The sequence below is a fragment of the Saccostrea echinata genome, unplaced genomic scaffold, assembly GCF_033153115.1.
Source record: "Saccostrea echinata isolate AGI-Se365-2 ecotype Australia unplaced genomic scaffold, CSIRO_AGI_Sech_v1 ptg000005l, whole genome shotgun sequence".
In the NCBI taxonomy this organism is placed as follows: domain Eukaryota; kingdom Metazoa; phylum Mollusca; class Bivalvia; order Ostreida; family Ostreidae; genus Saccostrea; species Saccostrea echinata.
Window position 1 is genome coordinate 14,680,327 of NW_026889754.1, and position 11,563 is coordinate 14,691,889.

Sequence of the window (11,563 nt, forward strand, 5' to 3'; positions counted from 1 at the left end):
ACATATAACAATACCTCAATTAGTGTCAGTCATCTAAAGGGGGGGGGGGGGTAGAGTAGATGACTTTTACTTGTTGAATTCATTCATAAAAAAAAATGTTTGTATTTTTCTTTTAAAAACTATATGTCTTGGACTTTTGAATGTAATTTTGGATTACATGCATTCTGAAAATATAACGGAATTCACTTAAATGAAAAATACGAGCTGTATTTCATTTTAAAGTTGCAGGAATATGAAAACGCTCTGAGCACTTTGGTACAAACCTTAAAAATCTAAGGTCAATTTTTGCTAAATAAAGAAAACAAGTAAACAAATTATACATTATAAAAAAAATTTTTTAAACTAATAAAAAAATCAGGGGCATTGAAAAAACATTATTGGGTAGGGGCACTTTTGACTGGTTTGTTGAAGTACATCAAACAGATCTATTCTTTGTTGTTTTGTATGCTGTAAGGGTCTTGGTAAATATAAATGTTGTAAAAACTATTAATACAGAAGAACGAAGAACAAACATTTTTAAGTACAAATGTAATATTTTTTTTTAGAACTTGGTGGAAAATCTATCTTATCGCTATTATTATTCAACAAGCTGATCAAAAGATGTCCTGCACTACCCCTAGGATTTTAAATTCTGATGTCATAAGCTTTAAAAGAGCACATGGGGCATCCCAAACTGCCCAGTGGATTGTATCACATTCTGATAATTGTAATCTGACATCAATAAAAGTGGCTATTGGTCAATTGTGGTCGGAATAAAAAAAAAACTCAGAAAGAACGAATCTAAATCTGAAGGTAGCAGAAAGTTTACAGAGTTTCTAGAAACAGAATGTGCTCCTCCTAAAGTATTAAATACAGTGACTCCCAATATGCCGGAAGCTACATATCTGATCAGCTCTAGCGGTGATGCCTTGTCTACAGCAATGTCCATTGCTAACTCAGTGTTCATAGAAAACCAGAATCTGCTGAAGGAGAAAATATCCTTAAGGTCTGAGTTGACTGAAACAATATCTAACATGCAGACGCTCAACATAAAATCGGAAGATGTAACAAAGCAAAATAGAGTGCTACATGAGAAACTGAAATCATCAAATCAAGCTGTCAAACGCACTAAACGGAGAGAGAACTACTGGAAAACTAAATGTACAAAACTGGGGACATCAGATGACACATCAAAAGAAGACTACCAACAACTTCTAAATGAGCTACAAGCTGAAAATGATCACCTCAGAATCACTGTCAATGAGCTTCAACATACTCTTAGGGAAAAGGATGATGAGATTTCCTATCTCATGGAGCAGCTGCATGAGGGAGCTGACAATAAAGTCATCGGTCTATTTGACAAGAAAGAGAAAGCATTCACTCCAGAACTCCATTTCTGTGTGTACTCTCTTCTTCAACACAATGTCCCTTCAACACAAATTGGTAAGTATCTAAGAATGTTTGCAGTTCTGATTTGCTTTATTACTATATGCATCAACATAAAGTAAATGTACATTTTACGTAGATTTAGGACCAACGATAGAAGTTTGTTTGAAGTTAGCAGGTAAAGAACCCAACCGCCTTCCATCTCCATCAACTGTTGCCAATATGAACATTCAAAGACTCTGTCTAGCCAAAAAACAACTGTAAGAAGAAATGTCAGAAAAACAACACAACTTTGCACACTGACGAAACATCAAAGGTTGGCATCAAGTATGGCGGATTTTCTGTTCGTGATGAAGAAGGTAATTATTTTGCATTAGGACTTCGTGAAATGACTACAAAATCAGCACAAAATACACTGGATACATTTAAGGGAATTTTACAGGATATTTCTGACACCAACAAGGAAACTTATAAGAATGCTGGAAACAAAATTCTTTGTAATATACAAAATACGATGAGTGACCGTGCTGCTGCAGAATTGAAGTTTTAATGAGCTATTGGAAAGTTACAGAGCAGAGTTGCTGCCACAGATTCGGGTGTATTATAACACAATGGATGATGTTGAGAAAGAAACAGTCAGCAGATTAAACAATTTCTTCTGTGGTGTTCATGGTCTAGTGCATATGGTGAATGCAGCTCAGAAAGGATTATGTGAAGCAGAAAGGGGAATTTTGATGGAAATCCACCAATATTTGATGAGAATTTCTTCAAAATTGATGAATCAGGGTGTTTTCGCTTAATTAGAAGTGCAGGCAAGGCTTTTACAAGAAAAGGTGATGAAAAGTGCGGGTGTTATGGAGCCTTCCGAACATACATGCAGCCATTTCGTACTGAAAACAAAATGATATCACTTCCTCTGCAACCTTTCAAAGGCCACAGGTTCAACATTTTATTTCAAAATGCTGCATACCTTTACTTCCTACATCCTCACATAACTGAATTACTGGAGAAATCAGATATTGAAAAGAAGACTTCTGAAGTCTGTTCTCTCAGACCTTTATGTCTCCTTTTATGTTGCTGGACTTAAAGCCTTGGGATTGATTTCAAAGATGATAACTACACCCCTTTGGAATATTCTCGAGAACAAAGACACATCAATTGAAGACATGACACAAAATTATCTCCATTTATCTACCGACTTGGCTGATGCGACTGAAAATGTAGCTGATTTTATAACGGGAACCTTTCCAGCTTTAACAGGAGTAGACTTTAATGGCGACAGAATTTTTGAATTCCTAACCAAAGAGTCTAAGCATGATACTGATGTGGAAATTCTTCTACGTGTCTTACTACCATCAATCCGGAAAGTAGTGTTGCATGTCTACAAAGACCACTTGCCAGATGGTAAATACGAAACTTTCACTGAGGAGCTCTCTCTGGCTACCAAGAGTGTTGACAAACATAACTCTTACTGCGAGCGACTATTTGCATACATGGACCAAATTCTAAGAGCTAAACCTAATATATCAGCTCTAGCTGTTGAGGCCTACACACTTTTCTTACTGAACAAGACATGCACATGGATAATTTTAAACAGAGAGGATATGGAAGACCTTATATCGGAAGCTAGAAAATCAGTTGCCACTGAAAGAAATTTTTTCTCACGAAGAAAAGGAGAAATTCAACGACAGAGAGAGGAGAAACAAGAAAAAGAGTTCCGAAAAAGAGCCGAAAAAAGAGAAGAAAACTAGTGTAGCTTGAAAAACAGAGTGATGACATTATTTTCTATGGTTTATGGAAATCAGCCCGTGAGTGTAAACTGCGAATAAAGGAGTTAAGTCGCACATCAGACAAAGTCAACGCCTTGAAAGCCCAGCTCGGGTACCGTAAAAATGTTTTAAAGCAGAATGTTCTCGAACAGAAAGTTGCTCATTTTCTAGAAAGGGTCATGATGGAAAAAGACTAATATTGACACACAAGGAACTCATGTCAAATCTATTAAAAGTTCTAAAATCTGTTTAAATTGATCATGAAAATCAAATTACTACATATTTTTACATTGATTGCTTGTGCTTATATGTTTGTTTTTTTTGTTTTAAATAGTCTTAAAAAAACAATTGGAAGAAATTTCAGCTTTTGTATTTTTTTTTTTACACTTTATAAAAATGTCAAGTGCCGGAGAGTACTGGTAGGTACCATAAATTTAAAACGTGTAATTTCCAACATTGTAAACAAGCAATACAGAGGAAAATTGGGTAATAGTTTAAGACTTCAATCACACATACACACACACCCACACATCAAGCTTAGAGTACATAAATTGATAATTTACATTTATCTGAATCCCGATCATTTTCAAACAGAGTTTGAAGTTTGACGTCATTTTTGTAAGCGTCATCGTTGGCGCAATGATACGTCTTTTTACTTGTGGTAGAGGAAGTTAAATTACCTATAAAAACAATTAAATGTGGCATATCAGAAGTGTCTGCTACAAACAAACTTAAGATCAAAACTTGCAAAGTATTTGCAGTTCATTCAAAACCAATTACCTTAAAAAAAAAGTGGTCACAAAAACAGCACCAGCACTACTTTTTTGTAGTCTATTTTTAGTAACAACGTATGACTAGAAAACCAAAAGTTGTATTTTCTTTTTTTTACTTTCCATATGCTTTATGACAGTATATAATACGTGTGGTAAATATCAAATATAAAAATTGACTTGTGGATGCTACTCTAAATTTTTCTGCTGTTTTTCGTCGAACACATCTACCACAGGTTTCAACTCTTTCTTTGATTTCTTTTTCCATACTATTCTAGTAAAATCTATGTTTTCACAACCATAAAGTTTTTTCTCTCCCCTGGTGGCCAACATCATTATGAATACCTTTAAAAGCAACATTTCTGTAATGTGATGGTAAAACTAGTTGTTTGATGTTTTTTTCCATCTACCATTGTATGACGATAAAGATTTGATTAATAACCTTGCTGTCTCTGTGTATGGTTTTCTTATCTATAAACAATGATGAAGATATCATGTATTTAAATAGTAGAAAAACCCCAGCACTTCCTGACGTTGTCAAGGCAGTACTAAATGACGTTGATCCACCCATACTAACTAAACTTAAAGATATATCAATATTTCTAGTAGAAGGAAAATGGATAGCAGGTTCCATTTCTGTTAACAAAAACACCCTTGTATAGACAACAGTAAGTCATCGGTGCTAAAATAGGGGAAGAAGGGGTACTGATATATGGTAATTCATCCCGAAAAAAGCCTTTGAATATCGAGATACTTTGTTCACGTATTTTTTATTGCTTTATTTAACGTTTGTATTATCTAAAAAGCGGTTGAGAGTAAGTACTTCTTACACGTAACTTTAATTTGGCGGCTGTGGGGTCACAGCCTGCTTGAATAGGCTGACTATAGCCTGTAATTGCTCTTTGAACTCGGCGAAAAAATCCGAAATATAATTTCAGGCTTATTAAAATATCTCAGATGAACTCATTTCTGTATACAACTCAGGCTCAGGACATTGTTTCATACGACCTGTATTATAAAAGAATTCGAATTAAGGGTTAAAAATTGATTCAAACTGGCGTAACTCTGACAATGGGGGCTATCATTCGTAATAATTAATCTCAAAATTTTTACCTCATTTTTTACCTCATTCATACTCTCATACGTATAATACTTGTAATGTATAATAATTACAGCTTGTACAGAAGAAAAAAGTCGATCTCAGAAGTTTTAAATTGATAGAGTTCTGAAGGATAATATACAGTCCATTCTGCAGATCAGAAGAGGATATTTGATCCACTGAGAGACGACGAAATGCTCTTCTAGTTGTGAATACATGTATAAAGATAAGAACTGATGTTTACAAAATTTAGATTCTTGTTACCATTTGTTCATGATTGTCATGCTGTCATTTTCTTGATAACAATTGCAAAGATGGACTGAAATGCCCAATCCCACCCATCCTCCCAAATAATTTCGTCATTATATACAATTTGAAATTCAGTTAACCCTCCATATTCAATGCAGTCAGACTCCTCCATAATCCTAAAAAAATTGGACTGAAGAGGGGGAGGGGGGCACCGGCTAAGAAAGGGTAAAACACACTTTTATTTTATTATAAGAATGAAAAATGTAAATAAGAGTTACAGGCATAATTATCTCATACTCTTTTAAATATAACAACTCAGACAACTGTTGGGTTCGATATATATTTCAATTACATGGTAAGATTAAAGTTGACCTGTAACAATAACAGTAATGAAAATAATTGAATACACTCTCACACCTATATATCCACACATTAAATTATTTTAATATATTTTAGCTTTCCTGTTCTAATTTTCATTAGGTGGATTATTATTTTATTATATAATTAATGAATCTTAAAGCAACGGTGGTAAAAGTTCTTACCGATTAGACAGTGATTAAATTGTCCTCATTATTAAATGAATGACTTTATGGAGAGGAAGAGGAATTCTCCTGGTTGTCCTAGGGTGGAGAGAATAAGTTAGGGTATTTGGGGCCACACATGCGCACCTAATACCAAAATGGTAAAACCTCACACACTCATTCAAAAATATCAACCAATCATACTACTCCAAGTCTCACCCATTCTGACGCAAACTCCTTTGACCTTTCACACTCCTAAATCCACCAATGAGCATTCAACACCATGAATGAGATATTTTATGAATAAACACATGGTAGATTCCAAAAGATTGTAAGTTACTATGGTATATAGATGAAAATGCTGATGAAGTATATTAGGTCATTAAATATTTTATCATATGTAATATTTATAAGAGTAATAATTTATTAATCCTTTGACATTCTTCCCCTTTTGCAGAAAAATGTCTCCTGGCATTTCAAATATGAAAAATCACATCTGAAATAAAAGTAATTAGTTACTTTAAACTAATTACGTGACTCTTGATCATTGTAAACAAGATGTGTAATGTATTTGTTTGTTTGTTTGTTTAATGTCTCTCTCGAGAATTTTTCATATGGAGACGCCACCACTTGCCGGTGGAGGGCTGCAAATTTATACCTATGCTCGGCATTCAGGGCCATTGAGCAGTGAGGGATCATTTTCGTGCCAACACCGACTGCGACACGGGACCTCGGTCTATTCGGTCTCATCCGAAGGACCGGTCTCCACGTCCCGCAGTGGAATCGAACCCGCTACGTAAGGATCAGCTCCTTACTCCGCGACTCTAGAGCAGACGCTCGAACCACTGTGCCACACAGGTGACGTAATGCATTAGTAAAATGAGTTGTAATGCTAATGATCAATCAAAAGAATAAGTATAGTCCAAGTATCCTCAAAACCAATACATGATTAGTATCATAAAATAAAATAATATAAGTAACTACCCTAAGCTACTCACTAAATTAACAGTCATAAAACTATATTATACACCTACTGACCTGTATATCATATTTCAGTTCATCAATAAAATTAATTTAGTAACTCTTCTTAGCAAATTACAAAATTTAGGATCATAAAACTATATATAATACATATTTCATAACCCTGTGGCATTTTCCCACTATAAAGCTGAGCACACTGTTCCCCGACTACCCATTTACCTTGTACATTTCGCACTCGAATAGAGCGTCGCGGTTGTGCAGTAGACGGACTCGTTTCACGTTCAAGTGACGGACTTTGATTAACATTTGTATAATCTAAGCCCGAAATTGTGTTCGAATTATTACTTTGAATTCAAGATTCAGGATCAACAGAAGAAAATCAATCTAACTGTTGGATAGGTCTACTGACCTTGTTAGCGATATTGAAAGTATGTTGATTTGGTCTACTGATATTACTCACATTGAAAGTGGACATTGCCCTAGAACCACCTGTTCCCATAAGTTCATTTGAACTATTGAGGTCAGTATTTTGATATACACCTGAAGTGTGTAAGACGTACCTTTTTTTAGAGTTGCAGGGTCTTGTTACATATATTTCTTGCTCTGAAATCGCGTCTTCTTCACTTACCCCACCTTTCCTCTTCGTCTTTTGCCTGGTATTTTTCTTTGTTATTAATCCTGAGCGGACTGCTCAATGTGTTTAGGAGAGACTCGAAAGACAGTGTGGTGTTCAAGTTACTAAAGAATATGTGTGTGAAATTAGACGCCGACTGAACTGGTCAGCCAAACACCATGAAGTATGGGCAACTTATCTCCTACAAGAATGTAAAGCACAGACTAGACTGGTCCATTGCGCAGATGATAAACAAGGACTCATTTCAAGATGCCATCTTTGTAGACGAGTCTACAGTGGAAATGTGTTCCTCTGGACGCTTGTTTTTCTATCAACAAGGCTCCAACTTAGACCGCCTTCCAGCAAAGACTCCAAAGCCAAAGCATCTTACAAAGTTGGGAGGAATATGAAATATATAGGAAGGACTGTCATTTGTGTATTCACAGGAATGATGGGCTATGAAATTTATCAGAAAGTCTTGAAGGATAACCTATCCTATTTGCTGCTGCAAAGTTCCCTGATGGTTTTAGACTCCATCAGGTAAGGAAACAAATTTTGAAGTGACAAGTTTTGCAGAACTGCAAGGCGAATTAGAGGGGGGGGGCTTCATTGAAATGTTGAATAATCTACTAAATGCACGATTCACCTACAGTTTATGTTATGCAAAAAAGTGGGTAACCTTTTTCAATACTTACAATAATTCTTGTGTGATTACTTGAATATTTGATTATCAGAAATGAGTTATAGGCTAAAATTCCTTCCTTTCATCAGAATAGAATCTCTACGATTTCTCTTCAACAACAGTAAAGCCATGTTTAGTCTTATTAATATTAAAACATCTTCGGGTAGTGTAGATTTAAGTTTGTTCAAATCATGATCCTTGGGGGTAGGCCACAACAGAAAATCAAAGGTTAACATAGGAATATATAGAGGAAATCTTTTTTTTAAAAAATGCCATGGAAAAATCCTCAGTTATTGTGCTTGTTCAAATTATGCATATGCCCCCTCCCCTGCACCACACGAGGGGGAGGGGGTTGGCTAGGACCACCTATATATTTAAACTTTTTAATACTGATCTCTGTTTAACTCCAGCCAGAGTGCTAGGTGAGGGATGTAGCCCATGAGCCTCTATTTTATATCTTGGCCCAATAATGCCAAGACTGCTTAGGTCAAGTAAAGTAAAATGCTTTAATCCAGACCAATTAAGTAATGCAGTTCATATATATTTCTGCATCTAAATGCATACTACTGCAGCAGTATAAAATGGAATTTGAACTTTGGTGTAGGGTCCTTAGTACATGTAATATGAAATAAAATATTTCATCAGGGTAGTTAACTTATTTGCCCGTGATGATAAAAAAAAATGGTCATTTTACCTGGTTCAAGTAAAAGTTCAACAGTGATTCATTTAATAGACATTCAAAATAAGATGTAGCAACTGAGCAATGCTTTCTTCTTTTCTATTTATCATGTTTATGCTACATGTATGTGGATCATTTTTGATCAGTTGAACGTATTTATTTTAAGGACAACGACAGAAAGCACACCAGTAAATCAACACAGCGGTGGATGCAAGATAACAGACTTGCAGAATCTACTTCCTCCCCTGATCTCAATCTAATTGAGAATGGTCTGCTTTGAAAACTTACTCAAAATCTGTTGTAAAACCTAAGAAGGGGGATGAATTGATGCAAGGAATTCGTGAGGAGTTTGGGAGATTTTAACATCAAAAAAGTGTGGGAGGTATATAGATCATGTTCTCAAAGTGATTCCACGTGTGATCCTGAACGCTGGAGGACCTACTCAGTTTTGAAACAGTAGAAGAGGGATAAATTGGTACAAGGACTTTGGCAATTTGGGAGACTTGAACAGCTGAAAAAAGTTGGTGGTGTACAGTGATTGCATATGATTCTGAATGGACCTTTACAGTTTCTAGTAAAGTTCTTACAGTTTTGTTTTTTATATTCATCAAGCGATGTATATGTTATCAATTCATTTTCAAGATCAAACTGATAATAAACATACATGTACATTATACATATTGTCCATTTGTGTCAATAAATAAACAATTTATAGAGTAAACTACTCAGCATAAAAACTGTCCACTGGTGTACTATGAATGTAAATATATATAAGCAAGTAAGTATTATCAATCAGTGTTAAAACTATTATTAAACACTGAATATATTGTCCATTGATGTCAACAAATAAACGTTACCTATGGTAATCTACTTGACATAAAATCTGTCCATTGGTTATTATGGATTAAAACATACATTCAAGTTCATATTGTCCGTAAGTGTTGATAAATAAACAAAGTTTCTATTAAACAACTGGTGCACAATATCGTAAAACTTTAACACATCACAACTATCCACATCACAACTGTCCACTAGCTTTTAAATGTTCTCAAAATATGTGAATGGTAATCTTTTACTTCTCATGCGTCGGAGTCCAGTGTTGATCCCAGATATAACTTCTTTAAGGTAGGCGTCATTGGATCCGTACGTTTCTGTAACAGCATGCTCTATGGCATGGCGCCTTCTTGGAGATATGGCAAGCATATGTTTCCTATCGCCGGAGAAGTTTCTGCCAGCAAGCTGTTCTTTGCGGTAAATAATCTGGGTTAATATCCAGCAAAAGTTGGCCTTTGAACAGGCAGTGGACGATGCTGACATCAAAGTTTTTTGCCTGATTCTGAACTCGGCATCTTCTGTAGTTCCATCGACATCTTGTGGTCCACCTCTCTCTACAATTAGTCCATCAAAGCAGTTCAGTTTTATTGTCTTCTTGTTTGTGGATGGACTGGGGGAGGACTCCAGCATTGATGATGATAAAATGGCAGCAGCTTGAGATAAGATAATAGTTGATAATGAAGAAGCTGGTGGGGTGTTGCTGATACTGGTATCGGTCATATAAATTGAAAAGTAGGTCACGATGACCTACTTTTCAGTCGATCTATTCCGAAGACCCAAGATGCATCAACTGACAAAGTTTGATGATTCAAAGCCAATTAGTACTCGAAATATTTAGTTATAGTCATATAAATTGAAAAGTAGGTCACAGTGAACTACTTTTTTCAGTTGCACTCCAAGGACCCAAGATGCACCAACTGACAAAGTTTGATGATCCTAAGCCAATTAGTACCCGAAATATTTAATTAAAGCCATATATTTTGAAAAGTAGGTCAGGGTGACCTACTTTTCAGTCGACCTACTCCGACGATTCTTAGCCAAATAGTACCCAAAATATTTAATTATAGTCATATAAATTGAAAAAGAGGTCTCTGTGACCTACTTTTCGGTTGACGTCTTTTTGAGGACCCAAGATGCATCAACTTACAAAATTTCATGATCATAGGCCATAAAATGTCCAAATTATGCCTCTAAAACGCTTTGAAATCGAATGCCTGTAAAGCTCAAAAAGTATGTCAGTGTGACCTACTTTTTAATAAATATGTTTTATGGTCCCAAGATGCATCATCTTACAAGATATAATGATTCTAAACCTATTCGAATTAATGGCCTTAAAAGTTTTGAAAAAGATTAGCCATAACAGTCAAAAAGGTGTCCTACTTTTTAGTCGACGTACTTCGAAGACCCAAGATACATCAACTGACAAAGTTTGATGATCATTAGCCTTAAATTGTTCAAAATATGCCTCTAAATCATTTTGAAAAAGAATGGCCGCAAAATTTAAAAACTAGGTCACCGTGACCTACTTTTGAGTCAACATGATATGAGGTCCTTAGATGCATCAACTACAAGATTTGATGATCCTAGTCCTTATAGCAAACAAAATATCAACATTTTAATAAAATGTAATTTTTGTCAACTTTGAAGTGACCTTGAGACCATGCCCTTTGCCCCAGGGTGAGGTCTTGAACAATTTTTTAATCTACAACATATCCTCATCCTTTTGTATAAGTTTGGTGATAATCTGGCCAGTGGTTCTTGCGAAGATTTTTTAGCAACCAGTACTTTTGTTTCTATTTTCCTAATTATCTCCCCCTGTTTAAGAGACACAACCCAAGTTTTAGTATAAACGGGAGCCCTTGGGCCAAGGATACCCTGTGACAATTTGACAATAATTGGCCAAGGGGTTCTTGAGTTATGGCCCATATTCTAAAAAGTTTACGCACACCGCACAAATGGCCATGGCATTAGCTCTTTAAGCCTTTGGCTCAGAAGAGCTAA

General features: G+C 35.5%; 1 pseudogene; it reads left to right on the forward strand.

The window, feature by feature from the left end:
• Positions 1-856: 856 nt before the first annotated feature.
• Positions 857-2,165, forward strand: LOC133179898 (uncharacterized; annotated as a pseudogene).
• The last annotated feature ends 9,398 nt before the right edge of the window (positions 2,166-11,563 follow it).